The sequence below is a fragment of the Somniosus microcephalus genome, chromosome 23 (assembly GCF_052327205.1).
Source record: "Somniosus microcephalus isolate GS21.2 chromosome 23, FLI_Smic_1.0, whole genome shotgun sequence".
Taxonomy (NCBI): Eukaryota; Metazoa; Chordata; class Chondrichthyes; order Squaliformes; family Somniosidae; genus Somniosus; species Somniosus microcephalus.
This window is the reverse complement of record NC_141009.1, coordinates 6,294,474-6,307,405: the sequence shown is the minus strand read 5'-3', so window position 1 is coordinate 6,307,405 and position 12,932 is coordinate 6,294,474.

The window sequence follows — 12,932 nt, the reverse complement described above, 5'->3', positions numbered from 1 at the left end:
CCATTTGTTGGTATAGGCATCTACAGGGAATCTGGTTCGCTAGTAGAGTTTCTTCAAGAATTACAATTTTGAATGGGGCTGAATTTAGTTGATGCATGTAATTCAATTTCTGTCACTTCCTGTTCTGAAAATAAATAGGGAATTATAACTTTAATTTAGTGACTTGGTTATTTGGGTAAATCTTCAATTAAATCCGTACTTAATATCTGTGGAGTACATAACTCGAGGGAATGTAAGTTCATGATTAACTTTTACTCTATATTGAATTAGACTTTTATTCAAGTAAGACCACAAGTTGTGTACCCAGACTGCTACTTGCCTTCCATTATCCAAGATTGATTTCCTTACATCTTGCTCAAACAGTTCTCTGGATTTGGTATCAGTCCATACTGTTCATGGTTACTTTAACTGGCAGTATTTGGGATTCTAGATTTCTGTGACTGGTCTGTCCAGTTTCTGCAGCATATTGCTGGTCTATGCTTACTTTTACTATTTGGAAAAGCACAAGTTTAGAGAGCATGCCATTATAAAAGCGCAGTACCTGGAGAGGAGACCAAAGCAAGAGGTGCCAACAAGTTCCCAGCCAGCGACAAAATGGGAGGCACGGATTGCCCTGGGTTATAGGAGCAAGGAACGCCTCCGATCCTCGCCTGGACATATGCCTGACAACTGTTGATTTGGCAATAACTATCAAAGTTAGCTGAAACATTTTTTTTCCTGAGTGAAGCAGATTTTTAACCCCTTGTTGAAGTCAGACCAAGCTAAATCTTCGATCAAATGTGTTTTTTTTGTCACATCAAAGGTTGTTCATTCCCTTTGGCAGCATTCAAACTTCAGATTGTAAAAAAAAAAAATTCTCTGGAACGCTCAGAAGAATTGCCAAACTCTTCAGCTAGCAAATAGATGTGGCTTTGGTAAGCAAGATTTTCCTCAAATTGAACAAAATTACATTTGAGTCCCAGGCTGTGGGAACCAGATTATGTAGTTGATACTGGAATTATGTATACAAGCCTTTTTCTACTCTCAAATGTCAGTCACGGAGCAAAGAATTCTTAGTACATATGTCCTGCGTACTGCTCATTCCATTAGTATTCTAGATGACCAGCTGCATGACATGATTACTTCTGGGTGACCTTCCACTGGTTGAGTAATTAGATTTTTAGGATTGCTGCTTCTGAGCAGAGACCTCTTCCAATTTTTGGGTACACCTTTTCTGCCCTAAAGCATTTATTCTGTAACCTGGATTTTGATGACACACTTACTGTTTTCCAAATGGGTTCCCTTGGGGATTCCAAGGTTCAGATTTCTAAACTTGTTGAGTTATTAACATGTGTTTCCTTGTATATTAATCCAACATTTTCTGCAGTGTTAGCATTCTTTAACTTTGGGTAGCTAACAGTTTTCATTTGATCTTTTGACAATTTTTTTGTCACCGATCATAGTCTTCATTTCTATCGCTTCCACCAGAAGGATTAAGGATTGTGCTGGGGCCTCAACTATTCACTATATTAACTTAAATAAAACAATAGCAATATATCCAAGTTTGCTGATAACACAGATTAGTGTAGTGGGAGCATAAAATTACAAAGACATTGCTAGATTAAGTGGGTGAAACTGGCAGATGGATATCAACCCAGGTTAGTGTGAGGTCATCCATTTTGGACCAAAAGGATAGATCTGTGTATTTAAATGGTGAAAAGCTAGAACAGTGGCGGTCCAAAGAGATTTAGGGGTCCATGTACACTAAAATGTCGTAGGTACAAAAAATAATCAAAGGCTAGTAGAATGTTGGCCTTTATAACTAGAGGGCAAGAATATAGAGGGGGAAGAGGAAGTTTTGTTACAGCTATACATGGCCCTGGTTAGATCACATCTGGAGCACTACAGTTCTGGGCACTGCACCTTAGAAAGGATATATTGGTCTTGGAAGGAGTGCATCATAGATTCAACAGAAAGTTATCAGGGCTCCAAGGGTTAGATTATATGGAGAGATTGTGTAAATTAGGTTTGTATTCCCTTGAATATAGGTTACGTGATGCTTTGCTTGAACTTTTTAGGATTTTGAAAGGAATTGATAGGGGAAGATAGAAACTTTTTCTGCTGGTGGAGTCTAGGACAAGGGAACATAACCTTAAAATCAGAGCTATGCCATTCAGGACAGAAGTTAGGCAACACTTCTTCACACAAAGGGTGTACATATCAGGAAAGGATGAACAGGCTGGGTTTCTCTTCTCAAAGAAGGCTGAGGGGTGGCCTAATAGAGTAGATAGAATGTTTCCACCTGTGGGAAAGAGCCTAACTAGAGGCCATCAATATAATATAAGCCACCAAGAAATCCACTAGGGAATTCAGAAGCAACTTTTTTACCCAAAGAACTCGCTACCACGGAGTGGTTGAAGTGAATAGTATAGGTGCATTTAAGGGGAGGCTAGACAAGCATCTGAGGGAGAAGGGATTAGAGGGTTATGCTGATTAGATTTAGATGAGGAAAGATGGGAAGAGGCTCAAGTGCAGCATAAACGCTGGCATAGACTGGTTGGGCCGAATGGCCTGTTTGTGTGCTGTATATCCTATGCAAAGGGTGGGTAGAAGTGTAGAACACTCAAAACGCAGATGATGCTAACTCAATTAATCATTTTAAATCTGAGCGCTAAGATTTTTGCTAAATAAGGGTATAAAAGCATTTGGAGCCAAAGCAGGTGGAAGGAGTTAAGATACAGATCAGCCATGAACTCACTGAATGGCGGAACAGGCTTGGAGCTGTATAGCCTCCTATTCCCAGATGTATTAAAATTGGAGACCTTATTTTATGCAAATCTAATATTTCTGTAGGTTTTATTAAATCCACTTTTTTTTTAGAATGAGCTGATTGTTTCAAACGTTACTGAATACATAGGCAAGCTAATGAATAATGACGACAACCGGAACCAAGGATGGAAAGAACTTGCATTTATATAGTGCCTTTCACATCCTTAGGATGTCCCAAAGCGCTGCACAGCTAATTAATTACTTTTGAAGTGTAGTTACTGTTGTGGCAGTAAGTATGGCAGCCCATTTGTATACAGCAAGGTCCAATAATAATGGCATATAAAATAAATGGTCAACTTGTTTTGGATGAGGAATGAATGTTGGCCAGGGCCCCAGGAGAACTCCCTCCAACAATGCAGCATTCTCTCAATAGTGCAGTCAATGTAATTTAAATTACGTGCTCAAGTCTCTTATGGGGCCTGAACCCACATCCTTCATGAATTGAGAGTGCTACTAACTGAGCCAAACTAAGAGGAATCTAGAATGGGAGCGCCAGAGAGTGGGGCTTACTGAAACGAGCAGCAACTCCTGGTGGAAGACACTGAGTGCAGATTGGAACAGAGTGTTTAAGCTACAAGTTTGGTGAGTGAGGGAGTGAATCTTAAAGGGTAATCTCTTTTTTTAGTAAAATCTAGTCTTGTGTGCTTGCAATTAACATTTAATTTAAATTTACTGTTTCAAGTTTTAAGTTTCTTCCAGGCTTGGGCAGGGCTAAGCAAGCTCTGTGCTGGAGAGCAGGTGAGAGTAGTTAATTAATTAACTGGTCTAATCTGGTTCTGTAACTGCCAGAGAACTCACTTATTTAAATCTCAGCAGTATAAATAAGGGAGGCTAGAGTGCAGTTTGTCACGGAGTGCAGCTCAGAACAGAGTGTTTAAGCTGCGAGTTTGGTGAGTGGGGGAGGGAGGTGTTCCTTTCTTTTTCTATCTTTGTCAGCTTCCAGGAGAGCAGAAGCTAATCTGCACAAGAGGGGACAGAGAAGCAGCAGGAGTTCGGCTCTGTGACTCCCCCCCCCCCCCCCCCCCCCAACCGCTTCTGGAGAAAAATAAAAGGTGACATCACAGGGAAAAGGGTAAGTGATTGGTTGGTAAGTATTTTGCTCACTTCCCTTATCTTTTAAAGCCCAGGAAATGTATTAGTAATTGTAAGGTTTCATTAGTACTAGTTTACTAGCAGTAATAAATCTTATTAGGTGTAGTAGGGTTTGTTAATTATTAATAAAAATAAATAAATTAAGACTCAATAAAGATGGCAGGGCAGGTGATGTGTTGCGACTGCAGTATGTGGGAGCTCCTGGATGCCAGTGTGATCCAGGACGAACATGTCTGTGGTAAGTGTCTGCGGCTTGAGGAGTTTCGGCTCAGAGTTGATGAGCTGGAGGCCGAGCTGCGGACTCTGCGATGCATCAGGGAGGGGGAATGTTACCTGGACACTTTATTCCAGGAGGTAGTCACACCCCTTAGGATAGGGTCTTCTGATTTGGTCAGTGGTCAGGGACAGGAGGATGTGAGCGAGGCAGGTATGGGGACCCAGGAGGTGGAGGAGCCTCAGCCTTTGCAATTGTCCAACAGCTTTGAGGTTCTTGCAGCCTGTATGGATGGAAGCGGTGGCTGCAGGGTGGATGAGCAAACTGGCCATGGCACCGAGGTACAGGAAGCCATTCAAGCGGGGGGAGTTAATAGGAATGTAGTGGTAATTGGGGACCGCATAGTCAGGGGGATAGATACAGTTCTCTGCGGCCAAGAGCGAGAGTCCAGACGGCTGTGTTGCCTGCCTGGCGCCAGGGTTCGGGACATCTGCTCTGGGCTGGAGAGGAACTTGCAGTGGGAGGGGGAGGAGCCAGTGGTCGTGGTCCATGTAGGTACCAACGACATAGGTAGAACTAGGAAAGAGGTTCTGCTGAGAGAGTATGAGCAGCTAGGGGCTAAATTAAAAAGCAGAACCTCAAGGGTAATAATGTCTGCATTATTACCTGAGCCACAAGCAAATTGGCATAGGGTAAATAAAATTAGAGAGATGAATGCATGGCTCAAGGACTGGTGTGGGAGAAATGGGTTTCAATTCCTGGGGCACTGGCAGCAGTACTGGGGAAAGTGGGATCTGTATCGTTGGGACGGTCTTCACCTGAACTGTACTGGGACCAGTGTTCTGGCGAGTCGTATAACTAGGACGGTGGAGAGGGCTTTAAACTAAATATTGGGGGCATGGGATCAAATTTGGGAAGATGTGGTAATTCAAAGATTAGAGACCAGGCAATAGAGAAAGGTATTAATATGGGAAATGATAAACAGACTATGACAGGAAGGGATGACAGAATTAATGATGGTATTAGCACAATAGAGAGGGATGACCTAAGTTCAGGAAACCAGGATGTAGAAGCGGTTTGGGTAGAGATGAGAAATAATAAAGGCAAGAAGTCACTTGTGGGAGTGGTGTACAGGCCCCCTAACAGTAACCACATGGTAGGATGGAGCATAAAGGAAGAAATAATGGGAGCTTGTCAGAAGGGTACGGCAATAATCATGGGGGGTTTTAATCTGCATATAGACTGGAAAAATCAGACGGGCAAAGGTAGCATAGATGAGGAGTTCATGGAATGTTTTCGGGATAGTTTCTTACAACAGCACGTTCTGGAACCAACCAGAGAGCAGGCTATACTAGACCTGGTATTGTGCAACAAGATAGGATTAATTAATGACCTCATAGTGAAGGCGCCCCTAGGTAGCAGCGATCATATGATTGAATTTTACATTCAGTTTGAGAGAGAGAAGAGTGGGTCCAAGACTAGTATTTTAAACTTTTATGAGGGCATGAAAGCAGAGCTAGCTAAAGTGAACTGGCAAATTAGGTTATGGGATAGGTCAATAGAGTTGCAGTGGCAGACATTTAAGGGAATATTTCAAAATATACAGAATATATACATTCCAACAAGAAAACAAAATTCCAAGGGGAGGACCCACCATCCGTGGTTAACTAAAAAAGTTAAAGATAGTATTAAACTTAAAGAAAAAGCATATAATTGCGCAAAGATGGGTGGCAGGTCAGAAGATTAGACAGAATATAAAAAACAGCAAAGAATGACTAAAAGATTAATAAGGAGAGAAAAATTAGAGTACGAGAGAAAGCTAGCTAGAAATATAAAAACATAGTAAGAGTTTCTATAGATATTTAAAAAAGAGTTAACAAAGCGAGCGTTGGTCCTATTAAAAAGTGAGTCTAGGGAATTAATAATGGAAAATAAGGAGATGGCAGTTGAATTGAACAGATATTTTGCATCGGTCTTCACTATAGAGGAAACAAGTAACATCCCAGAAATAGCTGTAAATCAGGAAATGGAAGGGAGGGAGGAACTCAAGAAAATTATAATTACCAGGGAAGTGGTACTGAGCAAATTATTGGAGCTGCGGGCTGACAAGTCCCCAGGTCCTGCTGGACTTCATCCTAGGGTCTTAATATCTGTTACATTTCCAGCTTTTTCCAGTTCTGATGAAGGGTCCCAGACCTGAAATGTTAACTCTGTTTCTCTCTCCACGGATGCTGCCTGGCCTGCTGAGTATTTCCAGCATTTTCTGTTGTTTGAGGATAGTTGGTGCATTGGTTTTAATTTTCCAAAATTCACTAGATTCGGGGAAGGTTCCATTAGATTGGAAAATAGCGAATGTAACTCCTTTTATTCAAAAAGGGAGGGAGACAGAAAGCAGGAAACTACAGGCCAGTTAGCTTAACATCTGTCATAGGGAAGATGTTAGAAGCTATTATTAAAGACATTATAGCAGGGCATTTAGAAAAGTTCAAAGTAATCAGGCAGAGTCAACATGGTTTTGTGCAAGGGAAATCATGTTTAACCAATTTATTGGAGTTCTTTGAGGAAGTAACTTGCTGTGGATAAAGGGGAACCGGTGGATGTACTGTACCTGTACTTAGATTTCCAGAAGGCATTTGATAAGGTGCCACATCAAAGGTTATTGCAGAAAATAAAAGCTCATGGTGTAGGGGGTAACATTGGCATGGATAGAAGATTGGCTAGCTAACAGGAAACAGAGAGTAGGCATAAATGGGTCATTTTCTGATTGGCAAGATGTAACGAGTGGTGTGCCACAGGGATCAGTGCTGGGGCCTCAACTTTTTACAATTTATATAAATGACTTGAATGAAGGGGACCGAAGGTATGGTTGCTAAATTTGCTGATGACACAAAGATAGGTAGGAAAGTAAATTGTGAAGAGGACATAAGGAGGCTACAAAGGGATATAGATAAGTTAAGTGAGTGGGTAAAGATCTGGCAGATGGAGTATAATGTGGGAAAATGTGAAGTTGTCCATTTTGGCAGGAAGAATAAAAAAGAAGCATATTATCTAAATGGTGAGAGATTGCAGAGCTCTGAGATGCAGAGGGATCTGGGTGTCCTAGTGCATGAATCACAAAAGGTTACTATGCAGGTACAGCAAGTAATTAGGAAAGCGAATAGAATGTTATCGTTTATTGCGAGGGGAATTGAATACAAAAGTAGGGAGGTTATGGTTCAGTTATACAGGGCATTGGGGAGACCACATCTGGAGTACTGTGTACAGTATTGGTCGTCTTATTTAAAGAAGGATGTAAATGCGTTGGAGGCAGTTCAGAGAAGGTTTACCAGACTAATTCCTGGACTGGGCGGGTTGTCTTATGAGGAAAGGTTGGACAGGCTAGGCTTGTATCCGTTGGGAGTTTAGAAGAATGAGGTGACTTGATTGAAACATATAAGATCCTGAGGGGTCTGGACAGGATGTTTCCTCTTGTGGGAGAATCTAGAACTAGGGTCACTGTTTAAAAATAAGGGGTCGCCCATTTAAGACCGAGATGAGGAGAAATTTTTTCTTGGAGTGTCGTGAGTCTTTGGAACACTCTTCCTCAGAGAGCGGTGGAAGCGGAGTCTTTGAATATTTTTATGGCAGAGATAGATAGATTCTTGGTAAGCAAGGGGGTGAAAGTTATCCGGGGTAGGCGGGAATGTGGAGTAATCAGATCAGCCATGATCTTATTGAATGGCGGAGCAGGCTCGAAGGGCCGAGTGGCCTACTCCTGCTCCTAATTCGTATGTATGTTCGTATATGGGGAACCAGAAAAAACCCATTGTCGGGGGAACAAAAGGTGGTTGGAGGAAGTTGGTGAGATTGGGTGGCATGATTCAATGGAAGGTTTGAAAGGATGCTAATTAAGCTTAGAGAATGGGAATGGGAGTGTGCGTGAGGAGCAGGATGTGACAAGTGGTGTTCCCCAGGGATCTGTGCTGGGGCCTCAGCTTTTCACCACACACATTAATGGCCTGGATGAAAGAATGGAGAGTTGTGTATGTTTGCACATGACATGAAGTTAGGAAGCACAGTAAGTTGTGTGGATAGGCGCAGGAAGGGACATATGCAGCTTAAGTGAACGGGCATAACTATGGTAGTTGGACTTCAGTGTGAGGTCATCCACTTTGGATCTAAGAATTGCAAACTGGAATATTTTCTTAATGGTGAGTCTAGGAGCTGTAGAGGAGCAAAGGGATTTAGGTGTCCATGTACTCAAATCAGCAAAACCTAGCGCACAAGAACAAAAGGTAATCGACAAGGCTAATCGAAGTTGGCCTTCGTATCAAGAAGGATGGAATTCAAAAATGAGGAAGCAATTCTTCAGTTGTACAGAGCCTTGGTCAGACCCCATCTAGTGTACTGCGATCAGTTTTGGGCACCAACCCTCAGGAAAGATATATTGGCCTTGGAAGGGGCAGAGCACAGATTCATAGAAACATAGAAAAATAGGAGCAGGAGTAGGCCATTCGGCCCTTCGAGCCTGCTCTGCCATTCAATATGATCATGGCTGACCCTCTATCATATTCCAATACCACATTCCTGCTCTCTCCCCATACCCCTTGATGCCTTTTGTGTCTAGAATGTCTATTGTGTCTTTTCACCAGAATAATACCAGGACTTAAAGGGTCAAATCGAGAACAAGTTGTATAAACCTGGCTTCAATTCCCTTTAGTTTAGAAGGTTAAGGAGTAATCTATTCGAGGTGTTTAACATGATTAAGGAATTCGATAGGGTAGATATGGAGACACTATTTCCTCTGGTGAAGGGGTCCAGAACAAAGGGGTCCAATCTTAAAATTCAGGCTAGGCCATTTAGGAGTGAGACTAGGAAACACTTTTCATACAAAGGGTAGTGGAAATTGTAGTGTATGTGCCTTTAAGTCAGAACTACTTTTACAGCTCCTGTATACTGTAGTACCGGCAGTGACCACACCGGTATATAAGCTTTGCGCATGCCTCTGTACCCCCTGTCTTGAGACTACCCTCCTCCAGTAAAGACCTGTTTATTGTTAATGTACAGCATCCGTGTGATAACTTAATAACAGCATATCCTCTGAATCACGGATCCAACAGTGGCGACGAGTGTCGATTCGAATCTACCTGCAACATAAAAAAAAATAGTTGAAACCAGGAACACGGGCGTCGACCACGAGCAAGCACCCAGCCGTCAGGCAGAGATTGAACTTCGCAGGGGAGGCTGTGGAGAGCCGGGCTTGGTTCCCCAGCCACGACGAGCAGCAGGAGACCGACGACAGGTCCAGCGCAGACCCTTCCCGAGCAGCGGCGGCTGGAGCCGACCGATGGCGGAGAGAAAGCCGAGCAGCGTTGACAGGGTAAGACAGAGGGTGAAGAGCACAGGGCGCAGCTGGGGGTTGAACACCGAGCGGCGTTGAGAAAAAGAAAACAAACCGGAGAGAGGGTAAAGAAACAGCCGGGTTCTAGACTGAGCGGCGTATAAAAAGAACGCGCAGAGCACAGCCAGGGCTCACGGGCTGAACAGGGTCCACGGGGCGAAGAAAGGGGGGCGCGGGAGATGCCATTGAGCCACGGAGAAGAAGGAAGAGCGCGGGAGACGCCATTTTTAGAAGCCGCAGCGGAGAAGGGCGAGCGCGGGAAGGAAGGAAAGCGCAGGAGACGCCATTTTGTGCCAGCGGAGAAGAAGGGGAAGCGCGGGAGGCGCCATTTTTGACAGTTAACTCACACCCAAGGATGCCGAAGAGTGGCAGTATCTCTACGTTCGACAATGAAGTAGAAGATTGGGCGACATATGTGGAACGTATTGAGGTGTACTGCAGGGCGATTGAAGTGCCAGATGCTAATAAAGCACTGGTTCTGTTAAATTCCATGGGTGCAAAAACTTATGGGTTACTGCGAAATCTAATAACCCCAGAGAAGCCGGTAAACAAGAATTTTGAAAGCATAGTAGAAATCCTACAGGACCACTTAAACCCCACACCGCTGCTGATAGAACGATTTAAGTTCCATAAAAGGAACCAACACAAAGACGAAAGCAATGCTGAGTACCTAACGGAACTGCGCAAGCTATCGAAACACTGCCAGTTTGGAGCGGGACTAGCAGATACGTTAAGGGACAAGTTTGTGTGTGGGCTACAAAGTGAAGGAACCCAGAAACGGCTTCTATCAGAAAAAGATCTTACGCTGGACAAAGCTTTCAGTATGGCAGTATCACACGAAGCAGCCGCAAGGGGCGCTGCAGAGATACAACGGAGACCGCAAGAATATGGCACCAATGAAATGTCCTATGGAACAGGGAAGTGCTATCGCTGCGGCAGAACAACACATGACCAGAAAGATTGTTGGTTCAAGGACCAAGTGTGCAGACAGTGTGGGCAAGCAGGACACATAGCAAGAGTCTGCAGGTCTGGGAAGAAAACCAACAGTAAGAAATCTCCACAGGAGAAGTACAAAAAGGTACACCAGGTGATGGACAGTGGTTCAGACGAACAGAAAAGTGATAGACTCCGGAAGCAAGGAGCTGGGTTGTCTGAAACTACATAAGGTAACCGAAATGGAGGATCACCAGACTATCTGGGTTACACTCAAGATAGACGGAGTCCAAGTGAAAATGGAATTGGACACAGGGTCAGCTCTAACAGTCATAAATCAAAGAGACTACAAGCGGCTATTTTCACACATACCCTTGAAAGCTACAGAGATTGTCTTGAAGACGTATACGGGGCAAAAAGTCTACCCCAAAGGAAAAATAAGGGTGAAAGTGACATATAAAGGCCAGGAAATACCTAAAATGGATATATATGTATTGCCAGATGGAGGACCACCACTGCTAGGACGTGAATGGATCCGGAAGATACAATTAGATTGGCATTCCATACAGGCACTGAAGGTTGAGGCCAAAAAGGATGACGACATCACACCTGGACGACTGTCAAAAATGCTAACTGACGCAAAAGAAGTGTTCCAGGAGGGACTAGGAACACAAAAAGGAATAACAGCAACGATTAAAATAGAGGAAAATGCAAGCCCAAAGTTTCTGAAGGCCAGACCAGTGCCTTATGCAATCAGACCAGCTGTTGAAGCAGAGCTGGAAGGGTTGGAACGTTCGGGAGTACTGTCCAAAGTGGACTGGAGCGAGTGGGCTACATCCATTGTTCCCGTAATGAAGAGGTCGTTGAGTAATACGCCTGGGGAACCAAAGAAGGTCCGCATCTGTGGGGATTTTAAGGTGACAGTGAACCCAGTCCTTCACAGTACAATATCCGCTTCCACGAATTGAGGATATTTTCGCCTCGCTATCTGGAGGTAAACGCTTCACCAAAATTGATCAAGCCCAGGCGTACTTGCAAATGGAGGTGGAAGCTTCGAAACAATACCTTACGATCAACACTCATAAAGGTCTCTATCAATACAACCAGCTGGTGTTTGGAGTAGCCTCGGCTCCGGCTATCTGGCAAAGGGCGATGGATCAGGTCCTGCAAGGGATTCCAGGGACCCAGTGTTATTTGGACGACATCTTGGTCACAGGCGAAAATGACGGTGATCACCTCGCCAACTTGGAGAAGGTGCTCACCAGATTAAAGGAGTATGGGCTACGAGCTAATCGCCACAAGTGCGAGTTTTTCCAGAAACAGATCTCGTATTGTGGCCACGTCATCGATGAAGAGGGGTTACATAAGTCCCCTGACAAGATTGAGGCAGTAGTCCAGGCTCCAGCACCGGAAAATGTGTCACAACTGAGGTCGTTCCTCGGGCTGGTAAACTACTACCACAAGTTCTTACCAAATTTGTCTATGGTAATTAGTAGAAAGATTAGAGAGGAGTTGAGAACTTTTTTCACCCAGAGGGTGGTGGGGGTCTGGAACTCACTGCCTGAAAGGGTGGTGGAGGCAGAAACCCTCATCGCATTTAAAAAGTACTTGGATATGTGTTTACAGGGCTACGGACCAAGAGCTGGACAGTGGGATTAGGCTGGATAGCTCTTTTTCAGCCGGCACAGACACGATGGGCCGAATGGCTTCCTTCTGTGCTGTAAACTTCTATGATTCTGAAGTTAAATACTTAGTTGATAATAGCTACAAACTAGTTTTGACAGAAAATCCTGGGAAATGCATGGCAAGCCAGTTAACATCTGAATAACATTGCAGCTGGGACCCATCATTTGATTCTGATGAAGGTCCTCTCTCAAAACATTAACCTATGTTTCAGGTGCTGATTGATACGCTTTGAATTAGCATAAGTAGCTGCTTTTTAAAATGTAAACATTCAATTTGTTTCTTATTGGGGATAACTCCTTGGCTCCTGTTCCCCCAGCGGGGAGGTTGCGCTCGATGAAACATAGAAGATAGGAGCAGGAGTAGGCCATTCGGCCCTTCGAGCCTGCTCCGCCATTCAACGAGATCATGGCTGATCATCCAAACCCTAGCACCCGGTCCCTACACCGACAGCCATCCCACCCAAGCCCTATCCCCGTAACCCCACGTATTTAATCCCCCCTAACACTAAGGGCCAATTTTTTTTATCATGGCCAATCAACCTAACCCGCACATCTTTGGACTGTGGGAGGAAACCGGAGCACCCAGAGAAAACCCACGCAAACGCGGGGAGAATGTGCAAACTCCACACAGACAGTCGCCCGAGGCCGGATTTGAACCCGGGTCCCTGGCGCTGTGAGGCAACAGTGCTAACCACTATGCCACCGTGCCGCCCACTTGTCAGAGATATGCTTAGAATATAGTAACCCCATTTCTCTGACCCGCTCACCCTTCCAGTGTGGCTCTCGGGTGGGAGCACAGAGTTGCAGGATTATCTTCATT